This window comes from Oxyura jamaicensis, chromosome 5 (assembly GCF_011077185.1).
Source record: "Oxyura jamaicensis isolate SHBP4307 breed ruddy duck chromosome 5, BPBGC_Ojam_1.0, whole genome shotgun sequence".
In the NCBI taxonomy this organism is placed as follows: domain Eukaryota; kingdom Metazoa; phylum Chordata; class Aves; order Anseriformes; family Anatidae; genus Oxyura; species Oxyura jamaicensis.
Genome location: NC_048897.1, coordinates 14,359,722 through 14,387,710, shown reverse-complemented (window position 1 = coordinate 14,387,710; position 27,989 = coordinate 14,359,722). Strand labels below are relative to the sequence as shown.

At 34.2% G+C, this 27,989-nt stretch overlaps 1 long non-coding RNA gene across 1 annotated transcript; it reads left to right on the top strand.

The window, feature by feature from the left end:
• Window positions 1-26,913, top strand: LOC118168614. The gene is made up of 4 exons (XR_004751680.1): window positions 1-11; window positions 3,548-3,555; window positions 26,679-26,683; window positions 26,761-26,913. It is a non-coding gene; the product is annotated as an uncharacterized LOC118168614 (long non-coding RNA).
• The last annotated feature ends 1,076 nt before the right edge of the window (window positions 26,914-27,989 follow it).

Here is a 27,989-nt window from a genome sequence, read left to right as displayed (position 1 = left end):
ATAAGAATGATGTCTTATTATGGTCAACCCAACAGTTATGCAAAATAGCTTTGCAGAGTCTTTAGCATGTGATCTCGAAGGTCTTAGCTAAGAGTTAAGATTTATTTATTTATTTATTTTCTGGGAAAGGAGCTGGCATCTCTTTCTAGAGATGATCTAAGGCTACTAAGGGATTTGAGTTGGAGCATTTCTAGCACACCTATCTACAATCACTTATATGTCTGAATGGTCAAGAAAGCTGTTTCTACTATGAAATACTGAATAAACTCCCTTACAACAATCTTTTGCATGGAAAACTCTGTTAATTATTTCTAAAAATATGATGAATAAAAAATAAATAACTTTTTCTATGTAAACATTGTTGTTTCTCAGTGGCAGTATCAATTGACAAAGTCACTTTTCCTTGCATATGGTTTTCATCTTAAGGGCAGGGAACCAATTTTTAAAGTATTTTCTTAATGAAATTGAATTGGACATCCCTCATAAATCTTGTAACTTTAGTGGACATTACTCACTTCCCCCAGAAGCATGGATGGATGTTTTAAAGAGTTTCCCGGTCATTAAAAGGAAAGCAATCTCGGCATTACTTTCCTAGTAGCCAGACCTGTACACATAGTGCGCTGTGCCTTCATCTGTAATAGGTCCTATTGATTTCAGGGAAACTATTTAATTCATAGAGCATAGCTGAACACAAGCCAGAGTGGTAAAGTCTATCCCACAATACATATCTCAACATATTTTCATAAACACATTATAGAACCTGATCCTTAATAACTCTAGTATATAAGTTTCCGTTAAAATCAGTGCTACTAGACCGATTTATATCAATGAAAAATTTTCAGTGGAAGCACCATAGCTAGACTTTAGAAACATGCATATATCATATTAAAATATTATGGTTGGACAAAAAGGATTTTGGACAAGATAAACAGAATCATTCATTTTACCTATTTTGATCATGTTGGATTACTGCCCTGTGAAAATACTCAAAGGGACAGTGAGGAGGCCCAGAGCTTTACTGAGTATTGAGATGTGTTTATACACATCTTAGGTCTTGCTGGATCATACCGCATATTACAGATGATTATTTTGTTTACAAACTCTGTAACACACAGGGTGGTAGTTATGTTCAAGAACAACTTCAGAAGAAAAGGAATCCCTTTGTATAATAAATAACTCTTTATATTAGGTGGAAATTAATTGGTTCCAAATTCTGATCAAATTATGAGATCACACCCCCATTAACACAAATTAATTTATCATAATGAATGCTAATAGAACTAATTTTAATTAGGCAGTGTTGCACTGGTTGACATATTTCATAATTGTCCTTTTCATGTAAATTTTGTGCATGTTTCAAAAATATATTAAAAAATTAAGAATTATGTTAAACATGTTTTATGGTGCAGGTATGATAGAGAACCATGACATGAAATATGGAGTCTAGTTAATGGGATGAGTGAACTTTTGCCCTATTGAAAGCTGGCTTGGTACACTCCCTTGAGCTTCCAATAGCTGTTTATTTTTTTCTAGAAAAGCTACAGGACATCCTAATACAGCCTAAAATCTGGGAGTGTGGATGTTCACTTTGCTTTTTTTTGTATTTTATGACTTATAGTCCCCATGATGCTTGATGCTAAATCACAGTATAATGAGGCCTGAATTACTTAGGCCTTTTCCAATTTCCACAGAAAATGGACTTTAATTCAAAACTATGCCTGGTTAATTAAACTTTCCATGATCTAATTTGATCTAATTATTTCTATAAATTGAGATGTAACCAGAGTTATATCCTTAGGTAGAATTGGGCTATAGTTACACATTTTTACTTAGATGGAGGGAACTGACAAGAACTGTGTCATTCTATCCTATTAACTCTAACTTTGTTGGCCACTTGAATCGATACAGTTCTGCAACCTAAATGATGAACAAAGAACTATTTTCAAAATGTCAGTAAGATTTTTGTTTGTTTGTTTGTTTGTTTGAAAAGAGAGATTGATTTTCTTTTGATTGATTAGAAGAGTAATGTCTCCCCTTGCATTTTTCATGAATGGTTATAGCACCAGAAAAACAATATAGTCCATATGCCTTATCCAATGTCCAGTACACATTTGGACTCTTTTTCATTTCTGTTTAGTAATGACACTAAAATATAACTTAAATTCATTTGCTCTCTACAGAGCTCTGCTTTTTCAAAAAGTCTTCTCTTCTAAACCATGCACAACATGAGTTGAACCATTTACAACATGACAATGTCCCCCCCCCAAAAAAGGGAAAGTTCCTTGCAAGGTTTTCATTTTGATCAAATCAAAATCATTTTTTTTGTGGATTTTGATGTGGATCTGTTTGTTCACACCAAGATTTGTTACTTCCTGAAAATACCTGTCACTTTTTTTTTTTTTTTTCCTTCCTTTTTTTTTCCCTTTTAAAACTAGTTTGCTTAAGCTGTTGCTGGTCTCCTTGAGTGAACTATCACTGTTACCAAAATCTTGTCACACCCAGTCAGCCACCGTACAAATATACTGCTCTTTGTATATACCATAAAATACAGTCTTTCTGAAATCTTTGCTGACAGAGAAGCAGAGCACAGATGCTTGCGTATCATGCTTTGCAAACAAACAAGACAATCTGACAAAGTATTCAAGGCTTCTGGCTGCACTGTCTGAGTTGGTTTAGAGGTTAAAAAAAATCAGTTCCCTGTTACGTGTTAAAAAGAAGTAATTAATTCTGGGAAATCTGTTAGAACAGAATATTATGCCTGGAAAGTAAGTAGAGTCTGCAGACTGTAAGTGCCTACTTTAGGCATTTCTTCACTGGTAATTTAGATGTCCATTTTCAGAGAGGTAGGCAATCCAGACCACCTGACATAACTGCCAATGCTCTCTGCAAAAGTAATGAAGAGACAAAGAAAGAAGTTTCTGAAAAGCTGAAGATGGTCTTAATTAAGTTACCTTTCTGTCTGTATTGTATGGAGAAGGTAAAGACTGTATGGGAAAATCTAGTCCACATAGCTTAGGTGATTATTCCTGTTATATAAGTGAAAAGAGAAACCATTTCAACTATTTCAAAATGGATAGTAGGGAATTTTAAGTATTTCTCTATTTCCATAATGCAATCTGCACATTTTTTTTCCTGAAGGTATGACTGTGTGTTAATATTTTTATATTGGTAACACCTACTGATTAAGCTGGAAGAGATTAAGCTGGAAGAACTAGGTTTCTAAATCAAAGTTCCTGGAAATGATTACAGGTTTTACATTATAACATTATTGGATAATACAAAGAAACAAAAACAAATACAGGAGCAGGGATCAAATCTTCAATTCTTTCACTACCTAATGACAAAACTGCTAAGCCAACAGTTAGGCTTCCCTAACCCACAAGTCAAGAAGATTAAGATATAACCTTTTTAAGTAGCTCAGGAAGAGATCATGAATGAAGCTCTTTATCATAAACTCTTTTTCATTATTGTTGATAAGAGATAATGATACACTCTTTCTTCAACCTGTTGATTGCTGATAAATTGTTGATTTTTTGCAATAAAAAAGCAGTGAGTGTGACATCAGATGCTTGAGGAAACCAGAAACTAAAAGGAGAGCTCACCAGGAACTGTGAATCCTAATTAGATTTAGTGAAATTGGACCTGGGGTATATTAGAAATATAGACCAGTATTTGAAGTTTTTCTGACAAAACGGTCTTGAAACAAGCAAACAAAAAACTTTCAAAATATATGGAAATTAAATGAATCTGTATTCATGATGTTCCCTGGTGACATTCAGAATTATGGATCTTAAAGCATTCTGTTGGACTCACTTTCTCTCTGGAAAAATGATGTAGTGTAAATCAAGCTAAGCAGTTTATTAATGCTATTTTCTTTTTCTTATTCTAAGTACTTAATTCTGACTTTTAAAATATAAAATCCGTCTGACCATACATCCTCAAAAAACAAATCAGATTAAGTTTCTCTTTCTTTAAAAAATCTACAAATGAAGAATATCTCTTCTGATTTTCTTACTAATCATCCGATTTTCTAAGAATATTTTATTAATATACAATAGTATTATGGAGTGGAAATGTAAAGTTCATTTGCTTTCACTGGGTTTTCTTTGTATCTTTTGAAACACAGTGTCCAACTCCATAAGGTGTTCAGCATTTAGTATCTTCTAGACATTCTGGTAACTTCATTATAACAATTCTCTTTGCTGGCAGGAAAAAAAAAACAAACATAGTGTGGTAATTTATAAAAAATAAAAAAAAAATCAGAGATTCCATTAGGATTCGTTTAATAAATAAAAAATATGCAACATTAATCCATTTTCATAGCATATTTAATTTTCAGTGGCAATGTCCTACTCTAATATTACAGGGGTCTTGCAGGAAGGCAGGACAAACAAGTGTTTGAGAGAATGAAAGGCTAGAAAACAGTCCATAAAATGAATTTTCTCCATTAAAAAAAAAAAAAAAAAAAAAAGAATAAAAATTGTAATTTGATGTGGCAATAGCAGCTACAACATAAGCTACCTGACCTTGCCCTTGCAATGACCCCAACCTTGACCTGCAGGGACACTCTCTCTAGGGATGAGAGGTATGTTATTACATGTTATTTCATTACAAGGCCCCTGCTGAGCAGAGACTGCCAAATGGACTCAATTAAGTGTTTCTTGTGATGTGGATTACTGTCTACTGGGGCGAGTTGATACTAGCAAACATATTTCATTCTCTTCAACTTTGACTGGATATGAAAAGCATGTGCGTTACTCATTCTATGACACTTCAGTGCATGATTTATATCTATTTAGAAAAATCATAACATGCAGACTTTAGTTGTACACTGCAACCTTTTCTCACTCCCTGTCCTTCAGCAAGAAAATCCTGTTATCACACTCAAGGATTATGTAGCCAGAACTTGCCTTTCCAAAAAGAAAAATTACATCAAACAGTTGCTGCATTCTGATGATCAAACTGTTGTTTAACATTGAGAATAAAGTTCAAAAATACTACAGTCTCAACTCTGTATGCTTTCTGATCTTCTCTGAGAAAATTTGTATCATGGATACAAAACTGAACACTCATGAGGGCTGGGTTAATTTAATACTTATTTAAAATCAATGCTCTACATTAAAACAACAGCTGTGTAGGGCTGTTGGAAAAAAATAGTGTTTCTGTATATATATATTCTATATTTATAAATAAAAAATATGAAACCATTTTCACAATGTTTTCTATTTGTGATGGTTTCCTAGAATTTGTCTTCTGGAATGACTTTGAAACTTGTTGAAAAATATCCCATCGGCTGTGATGTTCTTTGGATCAGACATCCAAAATAACATTGAGTAAATGAACAAGCCATTGCATGCAAAAATATACATATTATATGATTTTCAAGTAACATTTTTAATCATTTTCAAATCCACGCGTTAAAAAAGTATTTTTTATAATTTCAGACAGCTGGATAAAAACTAGGATCATCGAAGTCAGTGGAGGTTTTGTCATTATTTCTATAGGAGCCTCAAATGCTTTCTTTGTTCTGTCTCAGCTGGGAAATACTACATTCCTTTGGTCCTGGAGGTAAAAATGGAAAAGACTTTATAGAGGAAATAATTACCTGGGAATCCCACTTTGTACACCATAAAGAATTAATATAGGTTTTAAACCATAAAAATATTCCCTTTATACTATTGTTTCAAGTATTTTTTTTTATTTTTTATTTTTTGTAAATTAATTAATATACACCCTTTTGACTAGACCAAATTTCCATCTGAATGTCTTCTCAAGGCTATTAGAAAATTATTTTGAAATTGCATGAGATGGCTATAAATACTTGTAGTTATCCTTTAATTTCTGATGTTGCAACAATTTTGGATGTTGTAAGTGAAGTCTGGATTAAAAAAAAAAAAAAAAAAAAAAAAAAAGAAAAAGTTGCTAAGTGTCATTACTGTCAGCTCATTGCCAGAAATAGAATATAGAAATGGAAATATTTCTTCTTGAATCTGCCTAAGTCTCTTAGAGTACTCACTATGTTCACTATGAAAACATGAATGCAAAACATTACTCTTCTGACTGATTGCCACTGAACAAATAGTTTGTTCTTTTCTTAAAAACACAATGACCTCACAAGCAAAAAAAGAATCTGATTTTACAGATCTGACAGTATTCATCCCTTTACAATGTTGCATAGTCAGAAGTTCAGAAACATCTTTATTATTCTTTATTGTCTATCTTTCATTGTCTCTTATTCATATTTTAATTGGTGGTAAGAAACTGAACCAGATGCAACTGTAAAATCCTGGAGCATCACAACACTAATGCTTGAACTAGGTTTACTGCAAAATCATTGTTAAAAAAAAGTACTTTTTTGTCAATTTGAGTTTGATCTTATACAGTCTTTCTATATAGACTTCTTTCAAAGTAATGTGAACATTCACTATGAGACATAACATCTTGACAAAGGTCACAATTGATAACAAATCCCATGCAACTAGTAAACATTTGTGCATACTACAAAGTCTAATAGAATAATTTCATAGGATACAATCAGATAAAGGAATATATTAGAATAGCAAGATGGAGGGGAAGCTGCATAATCACATGGGAAAATTCTGTACTTTTAATGCCGTTTTTCTCCATTTTCAAAGAATGTAAGATAATTTAAGAAATTTAAAGGGAAAAGTGTTACAGGGCCATTCTGTCAGTTGCAGTAACAGCTGTCTTTACAAAATAACTACAGATAATTACGATCATTTAATTCAAAGTACTGAACCACATCATGCAGAACATGAGTCATTTATCATTATAGACCTCAGCAGAAACAAATTTACTCAAATCAATATGGGCTCAAAATGTCCATTAGAAAACGCAGTGGTTGCTTACAAATACCGGTAATTTCATATACACCTGTATTAATAAGAAGAAATCAGGCCAAGATGTTTCTGCTCAATGTAAAGGAAATTTCTACTTACTATAAATTTTATATAAAATAGAGTTGACTTAAATGTACTTTAATTAATGTTATGGAAAAAAAAATGGCTTTGTTGAGTTATGCTGACTCCTGGAATTGAGATAATTTGAAAAGTGTTAATGTGTTAATTGTAATATATATTTATATATATGTTTGTTTCTGTTTGTTTTTTAAGATTTTAATAGTGTGACTGGAATTCTTGTCATTGGAATTAGATATGCAGGAGTATGCTTACAACTAGTAATTCACATTTCCTGTATATTGAATACAGTGGCAAATTATTGCTTTTTAAGAAATTAAACCAAGTAAAAATGTAAACTTGCAGAGTTACTTGTAGAGAGTTTTTGTTCAATGTTTCCATTTCTGGGTGCTTGAAATAGAAATTTCATTATCAGAACTTTAATTATAAAGAAATAAATCAGTAATGCATCAAATAGAGTAAGTAGTATAGCTGCTTGTAAGATTGCCAAAGTTTTAGAATACAACTAATTACTTCTGAACTGGAAATGCGTTACATAATATTTTCTATTCAAACTTTATGTGGACCTTCACAGTTGCTTTTTTTTTTTTTTTTTTTTTTTTTTTTTTTTTCATTTTCCTTTTGCTTTTCCTTTTTCTTTCTCTGTTATAACAAATGTCTTAAGTTGTTTTCTTCCCCTTCTTCTTAGGTTTTCTTCTGAGACCTTTTGGCTTTGCAACCTAAGAATTCCAAATCTTTTTTATCTTACTTTTTAATTCCTCCTTTTTTGTTAACATGCTCTGGGTTTACAGGGCAAGGTTTTGGTAGGGGCTACGGGTTATTGTTGTAGGGGTGGCCTCTGTGGGAGGGGTCTCCATTGTGCTTGTCACAGCCAGTTTCACCAGGCGCAGGAACAGGACATAGCTGAGCCCATGAGAGGAATTTGTGGTGCCTCTGTGACAACATATAGTTAAGAAGGGCAAAAACACCAAGGGGGAGGCAATATGGAGAGAATGAAGGAACACAGAGGGAAATGAAGAGAGAAAAGGAATAAGAGAGTTAAAGGAATGAGAGTGACAGAGAAAGAAGGAGTGAAACAGAGAAAGAAATATGGAGATATGTGAACGGAGAAAGAGCGGGCAACAGAGGGAATACCCAGGTCAGAGGAGTAGAAGAGTCTCCTTGTCGGAGAGTGGCACACAACCAGCCTATGGACTGGAGTTTATGCAGGACCCACACTGGAGCACAGGACAAGAGTGAGCAATAAAGCAGAGGGAAACAGTACATCCTGACCCTGACACCCTGCATCACTTGTTGCCTCACTGAAAGGACAAGTCCTGTAACCTGTGGGAACAGCAAGGGGGGAAGAGACTTGTCTGGAGTGCAGTGAATTTGAGCCTGGGAAATGGGGTTGAAAGCTGTTTTCCCTAATTCTGTGTGTGGGGAGGTGTTGTTGTTGTTTCACAGTACATGAATTAAGTTAAATTCTCCCAGTAAAGTCCATCTGTAATAACAGTACTTGGTCAGTGACTTCTCTGTCTTTATTTTGATCCACAAGTTTTTTCACTCCTGCTACTCCTATTTTCTCTCCCTACTCCTATCCCATTGAGAGTAGGGGCGTGGGGACAGTGAGGAAGCAGATCTGCGTGTGCCTGGCTGATAGCCAGGACCAAACCATCAGAATTTGTGTTCATGTCCTACCTAGCTATAGTGGAAATGGTAGGGTCATGTTTTGGATAAGTATTTACCAGTGCTTAGTTAGGGAAGGGCTACACTTTGATGCAAATAAGCAAGAGAAAAGCTCATTTCACTGGTGCTACCGTCTCAAAAAAAAAAAAAAAAAAAAAAAAAAAAAGCTGCTCTCTTTATGTGTACTGTAAAAGAAGCAAGTAATCCCTTGCACATCTCAGTCTGTCTTGCACAATTTCAGTCTATTACTTTTCTAGAGTAAGGACAGATTAACACTTGTGTGTTTTAGAGATCTATGCTTGTTATGAAAACAACTTGAAAAGCCGAATGTGCACTCAAAAGGGAAATTAGTATAACCGCTGTTAAGGGAAACAAGTGTTTAGACTCTTTACAGCTTCAGAGTAACTGTTAATTAGGTAATGTATTCTGAAAGGCAGAGAGAGATATTAAGATCATCTGATTTGTCCTCCTGCATAATATGGGACTTAGAATCTTCCTGAATTAATTACTGCATAAATTAAGATAAAATATAAAGAAAAGACCCTACCATGGCTGAAAAATTTACAGTGATGAGGACTCTGCTTGTGCACTTGACAAACAATTCCTATGGGTAATTATTCTGGTTAGACAAGATTTATTGTAAACTGGAATTAAAGTTGAGATTTGATGTTAACTATTTTTATACTTGTTTGCCATCTTCATATGAGCTCATAGGAAATTTCTACTTCCTGTGTAGATTTTATTTATTTTATTTTTATTTTATAGATAGGGAATGGTCATTAAGTCACACATTAACCGTTTACTTTGAAAAGGTAATTAGATTGACTTCAGTGAATCTTAAGTTGTAAGGTACTTTCAAAAATCACTTAAGCTCTTTTGTGGTTCTTCCAGTATTAGATTCTGGGCTTCAGGAGTGGGTTCTGTTTTCAGTAGCCACTGGAAAAGTGTCAAAACACAGGGTAATGTGTTGCTACTTCTGTTCACCATTTCCTTGTTTACACCATCCTAGGTTACATGAGCCTTTCCGATCATAACAGTGTGCTGGGACTTCATATCTTAGTAAAATGCCCTATGTATCTTAGTAACATGGAGAAGAAAAATAGTTATAGTTGTGGGAGATGGTTTTAATGGTGGCCACCAAGCACATCTTTGATCTAAATGCTATCACAGACCTCAATGGAGCCGAAACTAGGTTTATATGTCTATCATCCATATAAAAATAATTGAAAAAAAAAAAAAAAGAAATAAAAAGCAACAAAGTTTGCTTAGAAAGTAGGATATGGAGACAATAGAAGCCACTCTGAATCTCTGAGGAGTCAGCATTTGAGCTGTACCAGCTAATACATTTCATTCTGGACCAACTGTAACTGCAGGAACTGGGGAAGTGATTAATTGCAGCTTTTACCTGCCTAAGGGAAAATAAATAAATAAATAGATAAATAAATAAATAAATAAATCAAAAGCCCTAGAAAGCCCAAAAGGTAGGTATGAGAGAGCAGAAATGAAGCTGTGGTTCTCTCTTTTAGGAACTACAAGGAAAAAAAGCTATTGTTTTTTCTTAGAGCTTTCAAGCAAACTTTGGAGACGTATATGAAAGAACTGTAGTAGAGATACCTGACTCAGATATCTGATTTTTTTCTTCCTAAATAGGCCTGCAAGTTGTTGTGTGTTATCTAATTATATGAGCTATAGGACTATATAGTTGTTTCTAATATGGTAGATAGAATTTCTAATGAACTCTGAGACTTGTGCTATAAAGCAGTACAAATATGCACTTCCCCATCTTGCATAGCTGAAGATGATAAGACAAATGAAATAAATGACCAAGATCCTGGTTAGTGGTCAGTCTAGAGCAGGAAACACGTCTCCTTTCTCTTTATACAGTGTTTTACTAATTAGGCTATGCTGTCTTTCACTAATAGCAAGTTTTAATAGCTGAACTGAAAACAGGACAAAAGGAAATGCTAATTTCAGTTTTTATCAGAATAATGACACATCCTGTGCTTGCAAAGCATAATGAAACAGGCTAGTTTAGAGGAATATGCTGATGTTCTTTTGGTAAAGTCATAAGAATTTGATCCTGTTTATTAATCCCTAGATCAAATTCATCTTAATTTGCTGGTAAATAAGAAGTGACTGTCTAAAAATGGAAAGATGAAAACCTAAGCCTGGTTTTCTTGTCACAAAGTGCCTTATTTACTGTACTCTGAACTTATTGTTAGTGTTGTGAACTGCTCTGTTAATGGAACTTCAGATTTATCTAGTGGCACATTAGAAATGCTACATTCTATTTTGTACAAAATACAGAATTCTGTAGCTATGTATTTTTTACGTACATTTAGAAAATTCTAAAGAGGTTGCCCCAAAATCAATATTTATTATACTTCAATTCTCTGTGATACATTTTTAAAATTTCATTTGCTAGATTAAAAAAAAAAAATAAAATAAAAAGCAGAAAACCAAAAAACAGCAACTGAACCACAATTGTGTCTAAGTATGTAAGGTCTCCCTCTTAATTTATTTATTTCCCTCAATATATTTGGTGGCATCTTAATCTGCTGATTTTGAAATCACAAGATAACCATGATTATGGTCATGACACACATTATAAACTACATCTAGTTTTCTAAACACATGATATTGCCTTTGTGAAATTTGACACCTCCAACTAAAATATTTGCTAGCTGCTCAGGGAAGACAGAACTTGTTATTTTTTTACGTTAGTAATTTAAGGTAATTCTTCAAGCACTGGGGAAAAAAATGGAGGTTGAGCAATTCTCACGGTTTTCAACTTGATACTTGTTACCATCATATAAAAAGTTACAAAAACAATAAAATGAAAGGGATTTTTTCATCTTGTGGTAGAATAACCTATAGATTGTCTTCAACAAGACTGGGTCAAGACAGAAATCTAGATTTGATGATACTTAAAGCTTAGATGTGTGTCACTCCATTTTTTTGACTGTATATAATTTGCATCAACATTATTTACTGCTGGCAGTACAACTACAGTCATTGCTATAAGGATTGGCACAACAAAAAGACACTTTAAGAGGTTGTTGTCAACATTAGACTCCGTTACAAATTTGCTCACAGAATGCTCATTAATGTCTTTCTAAATATGATACTAACAGTATTACTACATTAATTATCCAATAGTCAGCATTTTCTTGTAGTTCTGGAGTTACATGTTACGAGTTTCTTAGTATTGCTTCCATCAGGATAGAAGGTGGGTAACAATCAGCCATTATCGTCACTCACAGCTTGGAAAGTGAAGAGTAAACTGTAAGGGGGAAAAAAAAAGTGGAGGAATGAAAGACGGTATGAAAGGATTAGGGAATTGAGATGACTTAATTAAAGTTGCAGTGTGAAAGGCAATATAAGGATAGTCAGAAAGTGCAGCATAATAAAGGTATAGGAAGCTGATGGCAAGGCCAAACAAAACATAAGACAAAGTACACAAGTGAAAATGTGTATGAGAGAAAACAAGGGATTGCTCATTAAAATAAATGCATTTTTAAGAGACGAGGAGTAGGCAAAAGTTATTTCTTGCCCTAGAAAATAGAAAAAAAGTTAGTGAAGTCATTCTCTCAGGGGTAATGGAGAAACTTATTTCTAGTTTTATAAGTACTGTATACCGTACGTAAAACTTCAATCTTCTGATAATTTTAAAAGTGTATGTGCATATTACACATTTACCTAAAACCATTACATTGCTTTTACAAAATCCTGTGATTCTCAAAAGGTTGGAAACTGACTTGTAATTTCTGAATACTGGAGTTAGAGAAGGTTTTTTCTTTTTTTTTTTTTTTTCCTCGTGTTAACATCTCTTTGAATGAATACTGATTATTTATCTATCTATAAGATTAAAAGGAAAACTAGCAGTATCAACATAGACATAGACACTATTTTCTTTACAATCCAATTAAGAAGAACAGAATCTAGATGCTGGATGGCTTTTGTTCAGGAAGACAAAGAGTGAGCATTCTTTAAAGGTGCTGTTGATCACATTTATCAAAGGATCACCAAAAAGTATTATTTAGCAATAGCAAAGGTCGGTTCTGAAGCAGTTATTTTCTCAGGCACTTCCTATTTTTCTTTTTTTCTTTTTCTTTTTTTTTTTCTTTCTTTTTTTTTTTAATGTGTTTTTGCCTTCAATTATTTAGTAATTGTGAACAGTGAAGTAAAATTGTTTTTGATAAATGCCAGTTGGGGAGGTGATTCTTTGGGGAGGTGAATCTTTGTGCCTAAGAAAGCATTTGAGAACTTAAACAGGTAACTACAACAGCAGTGAAAATTTTAATTCCGTATTCTGATCCATAGCAAATACTTCCTGTCAGCAGAAAATTTTACACTGAAGTGGAAAAAGTTACAGCATATTGGCAACACTTGAATTGAGTGCAACATCCACACACTCTGTCCAGTAATATGATCTATGTTTCAATTTTTTGCTTCTGAAAAAATAACCTGATAAAATGAAATTATAATGTGGTTTATTCCAGTAGATTAAGACTGTGCAATATAAATCTAAAATGTCATAATTATGATAGATAGCCTCCTCCTACAAAATGTTGTTGCCCTTTTTGCTCAGGAAGAGGCGGTAGTGATAGCAACACAACTTAGCAACAAATCACACCATATGTATTTAATACAAATATATATATTAAAATCTGTCATGTAAAAATAGGCTGTCTGTTATTCTGTTATTTGTAAGTTTTCTTAAAACTTTGTTGAAAAACTTTCTGTTGATGATTCCTTGAATTTTTCTGAGTTTCTCAACACCATTCCAAGATAACACCATGAATGTCAAGGAATCAGTGTTGGTATTCTGACAACATTTATAAAACAGAAAGAAATAGAAAATTTCAATAGAAAAAAAATATGCTTACTGAGAATTATATTAATTCAAACATTGCAAAATTACAGAAATGACTAAATCAGAAACACTACCTTTCATTGTAGAAAGTCACCCATTTAGCTTTCCTACAATGTAAAAAGACAACCCAGTCAACCAATGAAAAGGAGATGGAAAGTATTATACTATCATTCACTGCACAGTCATCCCAAAGGTAGGAGTCTGTTGCCTAGCAATTCTGGCAGATGATTTACACTTTCCTGGGTGTCACACATACCATGATGTCCAATAAAAAAAACCTCAGGACACTACATTTTCTAATGTCAGAAGTGTATTTTCCAGGCACAGCATATCATTGTTTGGAAGGGTTCATATTTAATGTTGCAAGCAAAATTGTTTTCCTTTTGTTAGCCCTTTCCTCTTTTCTACTTCTTCATTCTACCTGCCTTAAATAATAATGTTTTGCGGTTTTTTCTTGATATCCTTGTCTTCCTGCTCTTTGAAAGAAAGTAAAGCTTCTTTTGGTGTTCCCATTAGAATTACATTGACCAGTAATACCATGTTATGAATTTTGAAAACACTGTCAGTCAGAATTGGTTGCATTTACCAATTTAAAACAAATTTTGTTTCAAAGCACTTTGCCTGCCATCCAAGGTAATTGGAAAGCCAGTTTGAAAAATCTTCTAATGCACATTTTAAAATTGACCAAGGCTGCAGAGACAGCTTCTTAAACAAAATATAATTAATTTCTATCTGTCTAAGCTGATCAGTGCGGGCTGACAGTCCCCCTGTATTCTTTGTTTTAATGCATGTGAATTTTTTTTTCAATAGACTACACCTCCCTTTCATCTCCTTCTTTTCCTTGTGTAAATTGGCACTTTCTGTCTTCTAAGAATCTCATTACCATGTACTGATTCTCCCTTGCTTCATAATAAAGGTGTCCAACTGATATACCAAAAGAATTGTAAATATATATTTTTTTTCTACCAAAGTTTTACTCTGTTTAAGCTTTTTGGTTACAGTGGTTTTAACATAGAAGTAATTATCTGAATTATCCTAACTCATTACATTTATTCAAGTCATTTTCATTCTAAATCTGTACTGTTTGGTGTTATATACTGACTAACATGTTCAGAGGTAACTTTTCCATTAACCTCTAGAGAGGCAACTAAGAAAGATCCTAAAAGAACTGCATTACATCATCTGCAACTTTAAGTCAAAAACAAACAAAAAATCACAAGGCACAAAGATTTACTGCCAGTTCTCACATGAACTTCCTGTACTTCTTTGGTAGTTAGGAAAGGGTAGATATCTACCTAGATGATATCGGGTTTACCTGAAAGCAAACACAAAAAACAAAGCTACCTGCCACTTAACCACGTATGTTGCTAAAATGTTTCTGACCCTCAGAGCTATCGCAAAGCTTAATCCATATCAACTGGTTTTACAAAATAAATAAGAACTGACAATAGGAGGATAATTTCTCCCTTTGTTTTCAGCTTAGAACAATGCAATACCAATAGTTTAAGTAATTTCCAGGGGATGTTTCAGGGGACTGTGTGTTTGTTTTCTACTGCATCAGTGGTCATTGGCTCAACCCAGCCAGTTATTCATCCAAAGCAAATGTTCCACTTCTGTAATTTTGTTGCTTAACTAATGCCTTAGGCTTTCAGACCAAGTGACTGTAGCAGTCTAACCCTAACTGCAGCAGCAGATGAACAGCACGTTTCCACTCATATCTTAGAACTCCCTCTGACTGCATACATATTTTTAAATTGTCCAAGAATAGCTCCTTCTGTTTGCCTCGGACATTTATTTATTTATTTATTTATTTATTTATTTCTGAGGAGGTTCATATTTTTGCAAGTGAAAATTAGCTGCTGGTGTTGGACTTCCACATGGCTGAATAGATCCCTTTCTTCTCCCTAGTGCTCTCCTCTGCTTCTAAATATATCATTGTTTATGACTGCTTTTTCACAAAGTAAAGCAGATGAAGAAACACAACGAAATTGGCAAAAAAGACATAGTATACTATATTGTTCTAGGAGTACTAGGAATTTCCAGAGCTGTTACAGAACTTGAGAGTATCTTACAAAAGTATACTATTCTTTTCTTTTCTCATTAAGTTGGAACAGATTCTAACTATTTTAAGGTGTATCTTTAATCTTAAAGAAAGGCTAAAAGAAGCTCTTCCTGATTTTTTTTGGAAATTAATGACAGTCAACAAACAAACAAACAAACAAAAACACAGCTGTACATTACTGGTTTTAAAACACTTGTGAACTATTACCTTCTCTATTTTTATAGATCAAAAAAAAGAATTAGTGCTGTTTCTATGATGGTATCCAAGATAATTTAGCCAAATATTGGGTCAGAAAAAATATAATTAAGCCAACAAGGGCAAAACAGAAAACTCAGCCAAACTAGCGAGAAACAGAATGCAAAGAGAAACGTGTGCTGCTCAATATATTTCAACTTCAGAAACATTGTATTTGTCATTAAATACTTTGGTTTTAAAATATTTCATTTAATTCCCTTTAACGCAAACTTTGTGTTGCTCTACAGAGGACAGAAGGCTTTCGTAATTCTTGCACTCCCTAGGGAGAAATATGGCACAAATGAGGATTTTTATATAACGTTCCCTAATACTTCTGTTCATCACTACTAGCTTGGGCCTCAACAGAGTATGTCTGGTAGCAGTTACGCAGCAGTCACAAAGTGACTAAACATCTTAACGAATATATTTAGAGGATGTGGCAGAAAACTACAATGCAGACAACTGTATTTTGCAGCATCCCTAGTTTTAAAGGAGTGAATTTTCCCTGAAAAAACATATTAGCAGATTTTTATTTTTATCTGAAGTTCTGTGTTCTTCAAGATATTTTATTCAGGCTGCAGTGTGTCCTATTGTATGAAAGTGAAAAGTGTCAGTGATCAAGTTTTAGACAATGAATGTAGGGAGAAAATCAATAGTCTGATTTAAAAAAGAAAGCTCAAGAGGCTTCTAACCCTAAAAAGTTGATTTGTTACTTCACTATATCTCATTGAAAGAGCAAACTATATTAGTCTTTAAATTTATCAGGTGCATTATTCCTTGTATAGTTTCAAAGTAATGGGAAAGAAGATCTTTAGGTTAGCCCTGTTTTTCTCCTAATATGTATCAGTAAGATCTGTAGGGAGAGATACCCTATACTGTGTCATGCAGGTGAGCTATAAAACCCATAAGAGCAGGGGGCTTCTTTGCACTATTTCTGACCCTGAAGATTAGGTTGAAAAAATCTTTGTGTCACATATTTTAAAATGTACTGTTCACAAAGAGACAATGAGAACAAAAGGGGCATTATATACAGTGCAGAAAGGAAAAGAAATAAGTAAACGTGGGGGAAAGGCTGTTTTGGGGAAGGATGATCAATTTAAATGTTAAAAATTAAAACAAAAGATAAAAAACTTTTTAATACCTATTGAAAGTACTAAATAGATGACAAAGGAAAAATATGGTTTGGAACTTGAAAGAGCAAAAGTAAGATGTCAGCTTTTACTAGCTAGAATTTCTAATAAAAAGGGATGCTAGTGGCAGGGCATTAAAGGAAATAATATCTGAATTATATGTGAAAACATATTTTTGGAAAGTTTCCAAATAGTAAACTAGAACACAGAACACATTAGGTCAAGGATAGAGTAAGCAGTTTCAGTGCAAAGTATAGGCAGTGTCTGCACTAGCAGTGAACTTCTGCAGATGAACCTCTGTGGACTCTTTCAAGGAGGCAGGTTTCTGGGACTCAGTCCAACAAAGCACTTATTGTGGACTTGATTTTAAACATGCAAGTCAACATGCTAGACTTAATTCATACAAAAGCACTGACTGAATATAGCATTTATCATGACATAGAGTGATAGCCCTTGATTTCAATGAGATCCTCCTTTGTCTTCAAGCTCTTAATAAATTTAGTCTGCTGCAAATCATTAAACTCTGACTCTGATGCTTTTTTTTTATACACACTGAGTAAGTGTGTATAGGCTATAGCCCCAAACCTCAGAGTAGTTAAACACCTACCTCATTGGAACAGCATGAGCAGTTAAAGTCTCCAAAATCAAGAAATATACATTACAATAATAATAATAATAAATTAAAAAAAAAAAAAAAAAGAGCAGAAAAGAGCAGCAAACATGATGAGAGTTATGTTTTTAGGTAGAGAGAAACTACACAGATGAGGAATCTTCTTTGGAAAGTAGGTATCAGAAGAATATGATAGATGTTCATAAAAATTAAGAGGAAAATGGCAATTCCTTACTTTTTTTACAATGGAAAAGATACAGAGCAACAATTAAACTAACAGCAGCATGTTTAAAGCAAGTACTTGGAAATTTGTGCAAAATGTGCTTAGTATAGTCATGGCAATTTTGAATATTTTTTGAATATACCTACTAAATTTTAGTGATCTGAATACTGCCTCTGGTTTGATAATGCTTAGTGCCAGAAACAGAGAGGTGATACCACACAGTATAAGGCTGAGCTTATATTCTTTGTGTAAGCATTGGCTCCTGGCCACTGGCTGAGATTTGTAGTTAGAATCAATAGAAGATGTACAAAAATAATTTTGAGAATCTGGGCCCAGCAATGTGAAATCAAGAAAGCACAATACAATTGAAAGTAGGTAAACCTGAATGTACAAAATATCACAAAATTCAACTGGGATTTCATTCAATTACACAGACATAAATCTAGAGGATGTTTAAGTCAGTAGAATTAGTCATGAGTGAAAACACTCAAAGAAACATGGCACAGTTGGTTGGAATTCTACAATCTTTTCAGTGTCTTCTGATTACTGCAATCAGAAAAGAAGTTTGTAAGAAAATCATCTCTTTTTTAGAACAATGACAAAACAAGGACTAATAGTCTTAAAACTGTGAAGTAACGTGACTGAGAAGCTTTAGTGCTAGGTAATGAATAACACACTGAAGAAAGCTGTTCAGGGTAGCTTTAAGACCAGCCTAGACACTCATTTTTAGAAAGGATTTAGTAACTAACTCTGCCTAATCTTTGAGTCCTTTGACTACCCTACAGTTGTATTAGTTATATTTTTAGTATTGTTGCATATTGTCTATCAAAATATCTTAAAGACCTAACAAATTTTTTTTTAGATAACTGTGCTGACTGAAGATCTGGTTATTGTCATTTACTAACACAGTGAGTATTCTCAAATAAAATATTCAAACAAACATTAGTTATATACTATTTAGCTTGTAAATTGGGTACAAATAGGAAACTTCAAGATACAAAGAGATTATACCATGACTAAGTTTATGCATCGAGCCAAAAAGTGTCTCAGTGGCCTCTTAAGTTAGTAAACCACTATTTTTTCAGAGACTGTGTGCTAGAATAGAATGCAAGAAACAAAATAAAACACATCCCAAAAGAAGGCTTCCTTACACTGGTAATAAATAAATAAATAAATAAATAAATAAATAATCCATGTATCTTGAATAGCCTCAGAAAATTTGGGATTGTGTTATCATATGGATGACAGTTGATGGATGTTAGGGTCTGATCTATGACCACTGAATTCAAGGATTCCTTTCACTGAAGCAAGCCTTTCCATAATTATTTTTTCAATCTGTTCATTTTTTTTTTCTTCTTTGAAATGTACTCTGAGCTATAAATTTATTAGTAACCCTGGACTGTAAAGCTGGAAAAAAAAAAAAAAAAAAAAAAAAAAAGAGTTCCACTAGCTGTGGAAATGGAAGAACACAAAGTTCTTTCTTATTTCAGGATCTTACCAATCAAATTATGCCTACCAATCCAGTATTTCTAGTGGAGGTAGGAATGACTGTACTAAGAACTATATATTAATTTTAATTAGAATGGGCAGTCTACCATTAATATGAGTTGTGATGCCTCTAAAGCAGTTTTCAGAGCAAAATTAATTAATTGATAGTAAATTTATAAATGGAGAGTAAATCAAAGCAATCAAAGAAGAATACAGTGTTTAATAATAATAAAACATCAAAAAACAACAATCCACAAAACAAAATGGAAACTGTAAGAAGCTTAAACCATTCATCAAGACCAGAGAAAATTAAATAACATATTAAAGCAAAATACCTATTGTGATTGGAAAAGCAAAGCATTGTAGATAATAAACTAAATAAGGTAAAGCAAAATGAAAGGTGTGAAAATGGGAAATGTAAAAAAAAAAAAAAAAAAAAAAAAAAAGCCGTACAATTTTATGTATGTATTCTTTGATGCTAAGTGGTTATAATAATAATCACAAATTAAAATACTGTATTTTTAATCCATATTAACTTAGTTTAGAAGCAAACTCAGAAGTGGAGAGGCTTTTCATGATTCTAGATGTGCTGCTCTAAGGGCAAAAACACCTATTTTTCATGCAGAATACTCTCTGTTGATGAAATAAATAGTGTAATGTATTACGGTATTGAATCCAGCTTTTAGACAACTGGCAACCTAGCTTAAAAAATGGCTCAATTGGAAATAATTTTTTAAATGACATTTGCAATGGAATTTGTTATAAAGTCTATGAGGTGGTTTGACTTAAATGGAGTCATCAATATTACCCACCACATAACCCAAGTAATGAATTTCTTCATGTACCTTAGTCTCTGAAGAATAACACATCCATAGAATATCTCTTATATCCCTAAACTTTCCCTAGAGACAGCTCTCTCTTTGCATGTAAGCACTACTATTGGCCATAGAATTACCTAGGAAGCTCCACTTGAAGACATTAATAAAACAAGGTACTATTTCATAAAGATGATTCAGGTTTGATTTCATTTTAATTAGCTGGAATAAGATTAAATCCCCATGGGAAAATCAGAGTAAAGGGAAAGGACAAAACAAAGAGTTGGCCAAAATTAGATTCTACTCCAACAGCAATCTGAAGCAAAATGGAAAGCCTTGTTGGATATCTTGGCAATACACTTCTGCTTTCAAAAATATCTGCAGCTTCTGTGAGGACATCCAGTGGAAGAAACAGGCTAAAATCTCCCAAATGATTTCTGTGGCCTCAGGGAACTATTTCCAAGGAACTTCAATGAAAGCCAGATGCCATCATCTACTACTTAGCATTATAAAACTATGTTTGTAACATATAAACTTTGGACTGTACATGCCGAATTTCTATTATTGGTAGAATAATTTTAGAAGAGTTCAAATGACAACTCAAGCAAGAAGAATATAAATGTTACAGTTAAGTAACAGAAAAGGTTCTACCTCCTTTTCATCCAAATTTTTGGTAGTTCAGGACCTAAGAGTCATGACAACCTACACTTTTTTTCATGTTTTTATGACCCTTTGTTTATGGAGTCTATGTTGTATCAATACTCCAGTAAAGTACAATAGGGTTCTATGCCCATCAGAAATTTCACTTCCTCTTATGAGACCAAAAAAGACAGGTTTGTAAAAATTCCCATGGGACCTTAGTAAACATTCCCATTGTAATTTCTATAAGATTTGCAGTAGTCCAATTCCAACTAGATATTTACATTCAGTTGACATAAGATTTTCATCATGGTTCAGTGTGATAAGTTATTTACTTTTAGTTTGGAGCTATAAGCGAGCTATGAAGAGATCTTTCTGAATGATATTTCATGACAAAGGTGACATTATATACATTCATAGAGGTATATATGCCTGATGCATACAGTGAGCAAGGTATACAGATTTTACAGTCAGTCTGTAAAGCTAGTCGTGTATTTTGGCTTTCGGGGAGAGGTAGATGTAGAAAAGCTAGTCAAAGAGTTGTTAAAGGAGATCCAAATACTACCCTGAAGTGGTACTGAAGTAGTAAATGAAATCCAATTACGTGTCATTCTGCTTCATTTATTTGAGATCCTCCCATATCATTAAGTTGGAGATAATAAATAATAGATTAACCGTATTTTTGCTACTGGGGGAGTCTACATCTTTAATTATCTCTGACATCTTATTTAAATACTGAAACTAAAAATTACAAGAATCATATAGAACTCTCCTCCCAGAACATAAAGTCCTTGAGAAACATCAGCAAATTAATAACATCAGTAAAGTAAACCATCAGCAAATCCCGCTTTAGTACGAGTATGTTCAAAGTGATGTGGAATCATTTTGGAAAACGATATCTCATTTAGTCCAGCTGAAGAACTCATTTAATGGATACTGGTGATAAAAGAGTATCTAGAGCAGGAATAAGGCAGGAATCCTGCATAAGCCTCACTTGGTCAGAAATCCTAAAGTAGGCCAACTCAACCCAAAAAGTAAAGAAAACTGAGCAGGGAGCTCTCTCTTTGCAAGGTTTTGCCAGAATATCTTTGGCATCTTGATCATCACACCCACTACATGTTCCCTAGTAAGAGTAATATCTCTATCTCTTTCTGCTGCCTTCAAGAAATGTATGCTTTCATATGTCTATTTTATCTCACGTATAATTTGCATTTCCCTGTGTCAAAGGGAGAGGATGAAGTCCCACATGTGCTAATTTTAATATCTTTGTTCTTTGCTTCCTCATATGAAGAGCTCCTCTGGGCATTAGAGTTGAAAATCAATTCCTCTGAAATAATTTTAATTTCTCTGCATTTATCATGAAATAAATGCAGCAAAATTTGTCTCATTTGTCCCATATACACAGCAATTAGACATTTGTGAAAGTGCATTTATGAGATTTTCCAAATTTAATCCCAACATAAATAAGTAATATCTAGGCATTACTGAACTGCATATTTTCAAAACTGAAGCACCAAGATATTAGCTGTCTCTACAGTTAACATTTAAAAAATGTGTAGTAATATCCAGATGTATTTCTCTAATCTTTCTTCATAACATAATATTTTGTTCTGTGGTATTGACTTTTAAAACATCAGTGATTGCAGACAATTTATCTTGCACTGGGCCTTCCTTCTTTTTTCTCAGGACAGTTGACAGTCACTTCTGCTCACTAAAAATGTCTTGATTCCATTGGGAAATATCAGGAATAATGAAGAAAATTCTTGTGATAGAGAAAAAAGATAGGAATTCAGTGATAGAGAATAATTGTATCATCTGAAAGGTAAAACACATAATGAAAATCATGTGACAGCTTACTTAGTAATTACAGTTGGATGTGACGTCAGTCAGAAGGGTAGTAATGATTGATTTTAATGGCAAGCAGCTGAGCATGCTAATTGATTTTAGAGATCAGTGATTTCACAAATGGCAAAGACTATTAATACACTAGAATCATAGCATTGATGGGATAGAGGATAAAAAGGGATTTTAATCCTTTCCATTCAGGTAAAATTTAGGGTTGGATTCCAGATTGGAATGAATGCTCAGGTGAAACTTTCTAAGCATCATTTTTGTTTCTTTCATTTTATTTACAGAGTGAATGATTTGGGTAGGAAGGGACCTTAAGGATCATCTGGTTCCAACACCCCTGCCATAGGCAAGAATAAAGGCAAGTTCTCATGGTTTATAAAAAATAAAGGAGATTTTGTTAAGAGTCCATAAACATTTTTTTTTTTTTTAAAAAAAAAAAAAGGGTAAGGAACAACAAAATAGGGTATGAGAACATTTGATAACGCACTGTATTTAAGGTTTCATGAAACCATAATGAAATGGAAATCATGATGATTTAGATTTTCACCCAGACTTATTGAAATCTTTCTAAAGTGGCTCCTCTAAAGAATATTAGTCTACCTTCTCTCTTTTGGTCAATCAGGTGGAAGAAAAACAAGTAGAATACAGGTAGGAAAAACCAGGGTGGGGGAAAAAAAAAAAAAAAAAAAAAAAAAAAAGAAAAAAGAGTAAGATCATGAAGAAATTTTCTAGGAAAAAGAATAAAAAGTGAATAATGTTTTTCTAGGTTACCTTTTTTTCTCATCCATGTAGTTCAGATTTCTCTGTTGTTAATTCAAATATAGTGGAGATCTTCTGACATTTATAAACTTTCTTTAGGAGAAGTCAGAGTCATTGCTTCCGTTTCATGATATTTTTCTACTTTCAAAAGACTATATGCATGTCATGTAGTGAATGACAGTTAAAAATTCTATATTTTGTCTAATATTCTATGTACAATAATTTCGAGTTTTCAGTAACTTGTGTACTTTGTATATATGGCTGACTCCAAATCTTCCCCTTACCAGTGCCAGGAGAATATACCAGAAAATCACATGTATAAAGCAAAAGACATGTATGCAGCTCTTTGTTTTAAGTTGTATACAAGACTGTTTGAGAATAAATGAACATGAAAGCTTTTCACACAGTAGGATTCAATCTTATATTTTCCAACTCTCATATTATTACAAGTAATATATTTCACATACTGCAGGAAGCAACAAAAGACTGTCAATCTGGGAATCAAAGTTATTTAACAAAATTTGTGGCCAGAAAACCTATATGCTTTTCTATCAGTTAAAGAAGATAAATTCTCCTTTTGCAATTAAACATTTTTATCTATATTGCAAGTTTGCAGGAAATATTTTTCTCAATCAGACACTAGCTCACAAAAAATGAAGTAGAAGCTGGTTTCCCAGATTCAGGAGCCACAACTCTAAGATGTTGTGTTGTATAGCTGGTATCAACAAACAGCAGTCAGACTGTTTTGCAAGGTGCAAACAGAATTTTGGTTTCCATGTAGGAAATCAACTGCTGTAGGCCAAGAGTTGCTGAACGTGACATATGTTTATTTAAGTTGGCACTGTTTGCATGCTTAGCAGGGAGCATTGATGTGGCTAGCTCAGGCTAGCTTTAAGTAATCTATCAAACAAGCAGATGTGTGATAACAGCTGTCAAAGTTGCACTGTAAGATACAGGGGACTGTAGTCTTCTGTTCTGGCTATTTTAGATAGAACCGCTGGCTCCAGTGGAGATATGCCAGCTTGAACCATAAAAGGACATGATCCCCAATGCCTGTGTATCAGTCCATTTATATGCATACAAAGCTAGAATTCCAGAAATAGATATAAATTTTATGTATTAGACCACTAGAGAAAGAGCATTAAATTGAGATTTCAGAATTCTGAACTCATTAGGCCATAATATGAAACCCAATATCAGCTTTTGTTAATAATTAGTAAAATACATATTGTTGTCAACATGTATGTGAGTATAATAGGTTTATTCCACCACTACGTCTAATAAAGCACTTAAATCAACACATAACATCCTGAGGTTGCAAGAACAGCTGTTAGAAGAGGTCAGAGCTTCCCCTGAATTGTATAAGGAGGCAGCGTATGTGTTGTTACCCCTTGTCCTTTGTGACAAGTTCAAGTTCTAGGGAGATCTAAAAACCCTGAACCAGTATTGCTCATAGAAGTATTTTGGTCACTGAAGGAAGTTCTGGCTGTTGCCCTCTATGACATATCTTTGAAGAAACCATGTGTTGCTCACAGACTGTTAATTTTCAGGTGTCAGGAAATACCCATTCTGGGAACAGGCTGTAGTTGTAGTGTCACCTTTCCCAGAAAAGTTAGGTATTTAGAAATAGTTTGTTGTAACGAGCATAATATAATATTAAAATAATATTAGACAGGCATGCTCTCTACTCTAGGGAACGAAAAAATAAGCAAGATGGTAACTAAAACGATAGTAGTGTAACTGACGTTAGAGAGGAAAGTTCAGAATCATGGCTGCTTTATAGTCTTCCCAGTGGCCATGAATATGTTAGAAAATGCAGCTGGAAAAAGAATTTTCTTTCACTTTTCCCCCCCCCCCCTGCATTTTCATGGAAAGAGAAATAAGACAGAAATACCTCTAATCAAAGCAAAGAAAGAAAAATAGTGACCTTAGCAAGCAACAAAGGGACAAATTCTGGGCTGGTATAAATCAGATGTCAAATACCTGGCCTGGGGCATCCTGCATCATGTGAGAGACATTTCACTGTAGTATAGCTGTCTCCCTTATTCCCATTGCATTTGCATGCAACCACAACTAGAGTTGTGTGGGGTGTTTTATTCCAGATTCCAGGCCTTTGAGTGCTGAAGTCATACTGGGCAGAAGCAAACCTTGATTCATAAGGTTTTCTGTGATAAAAATAGAATCAATTTTAAAGTGCAGTTGGACAAAGCAAGACTTTTTTCTACCTACAGCCAATATGACTATCTCTCCCTGCCAGCACAGCACAAAGCATAGTAAAAGAAAAAAAAAAAAAAAAAAAAAATCTGTGGAAGTAGAAGGCAGCAAAAATCTTGTGCCAGAACCTGCTCTTTTCGATTTATTTGATTTTACCTTCACAGCAAACAAGACAACTATTTTTTTTACACCATCTCATTTTGGATTGACTGCAGTAGTCTGAAAGAAACAATAATTGATTTCAATAATTAATTCCTGCTGACTGAAGTAATGTTGCTGCTTATGCACTCTTCCTAAGGCCGAATTAAAAAAGAACTTCAAGTCAGGAGTGCATAAACAGCAACATTACTTTAGGGAGCAGAAGTCCCCTAACATACTGTTGATTTGGGAAAGGATTTTTCCTACCCCCAGGCTATAAGAATTGTATTTTATATTCTCTCATGCTGCCTCAGGATGACCCCGAGATTCTCTCAGATTTATAAAAGAAAGTAAACAAAGTGGTGATTTAGCAGTTTTGACAGCAGAGAAATAGCTACAGAATTTTAAAATGTAGTTTCTACCAAGTTGATCAAAATTCTTCAAAATATTGAAATATGCCTCAAAAGTATGTTAAAGTACTGTAAAATTCAAGCAAGAACAGAAATGGAAATATTTTGTGAGGAATATTATTTATTGCTTTTTGTCATGGGACTAGAATGGTCTTTCTACATTTGGTGGTCTTATACAATGGGGTTACAGAACTGGTGGATAAGGGAAGAGCAACTGACATCATCTACCTGGACTTGTGCAAAGCATTTAACACTGTCCCACACAACATCCTTGTCTTTAAATTGAAGAGGCATGAAACTGATGGATGGACCACTCAGTGGGTAAGGTGGTCACACTCAAAGAGTTGTAGTCAATGACTCAATGTCCAGGTGTAGACCAATGACAAGTGGAGCTCCTCAGGGGTTGGCATGGGAACAGGTGCTATTTAACAACATTGTTGGTGCCATGGACAGTGGGATTGTGTACACCCTCAACAAGTTTGCTGATGACACCAAGCTGTGTGGTGCAGTCAATATGCTGGAGAAAAGGGATGACATCTGGAGGGTCGTGGACAGACTTGAGAGGTGGGCCTTTGAGAATCTCATGAATTTCAACAAGGCCAAATACAAGGTCCTGCACCTAGGCTGGGTCGATCCTAAGCACGAACATAGACTGGGTGGGGAATGGATCGAGAGCAGCCCTGAGGAGAAGAACTTGCATATTAGTTGATAAGAAGTGCAACATGAGCCATCAATGTGCTCTTACAGCCCAAAAAGCCAACCTTATTCTGGGCTGCATCAAAATAAGTGTGGCCAGCAAGTTGACAGAGGTGATTCTTCCCCTCTGCTCTGCTCTTGTGAGACCCTACCTGGAGTACTGAGTTCCAACTCTGGTGTCCTCAATATAAGAAGGGCATGGAAGTATTAAAGAGAGTCCAGAGGATGGCCACAAGTATGATCAAAAAGCTGGAGCACCTCTCCTATGAAGAGGGGATGAGAGGGTTGGGGTTGTTCAGCCTGGAGAAGAGAAGGCTTAGGGGAGACCTTATAGCTGCATTCTAGTACCTAAAGGGGGCCTACAGAAAAGCTGGGGAGGGAAATTTTACAGGGCAGTGACAGGACAAGAGGTAATGGCTTTAAACTGAAGGAGAATACATTTAGATTAGATATTCAGATCTTCACTATGAGGGTGGTGAAGCACTGGGACAGGTTGCCCAGAGAAGTTGTGGATGCCCCATCCTTGGAAGTGTTCAAGGCCATGTTGGCTAGAGCTTTGAGCAACCTTGTCTAGGAGAAGGTGTCCCTGCTTATGGCAGGGTGGCTGGAGCTAGATAATCTTTAAGGTTGCTTCCAAACCAATCCATTCTGATTCTATATTATCTCAGCAGATAAAGTAGAGAGCAGAATAACTTTCCATGATAAATGTTGTATCTTTTTTTTTTTTTTAAAGTTTTCCATGGTAATCGTTCTGATACCTATCATATATGGCCTATCATAGCAAAATTATCTTTTTTTTAAAAAAGATTATGTTGTTTTTATATGACCACTGGATGCACCCAGTCTCTGCCAAACTCTTTCCAGTGGCTAGCCCATTTCATAACAAAATAATTTTTCTATCACATGCCCAGCTTATTTTTATCTTGACTGTATTGCAGTCCATGTTTTCCACTTATTCAGAATCTATTGCTTAAATCTGTTGTAATCTCAAATTTATGTTACTAATGTTACACCTATAAAATCAAATAATATAAATACAAAGTGATCCCATATTATTCACATATATTTTCCATTATTTCCACACAGGTACAGAACTTGACCTTGTGTGACTCCACTGGTCCCTTGGTGAGGAGGTTCCTGCTGTATGGATCAGACTAAAAGGAAAACTAGACCAGATGTTTTTACTATTAGATAGATTAGCCCAAAACCAAAATTAGGAAAACATACTTGATCTGATT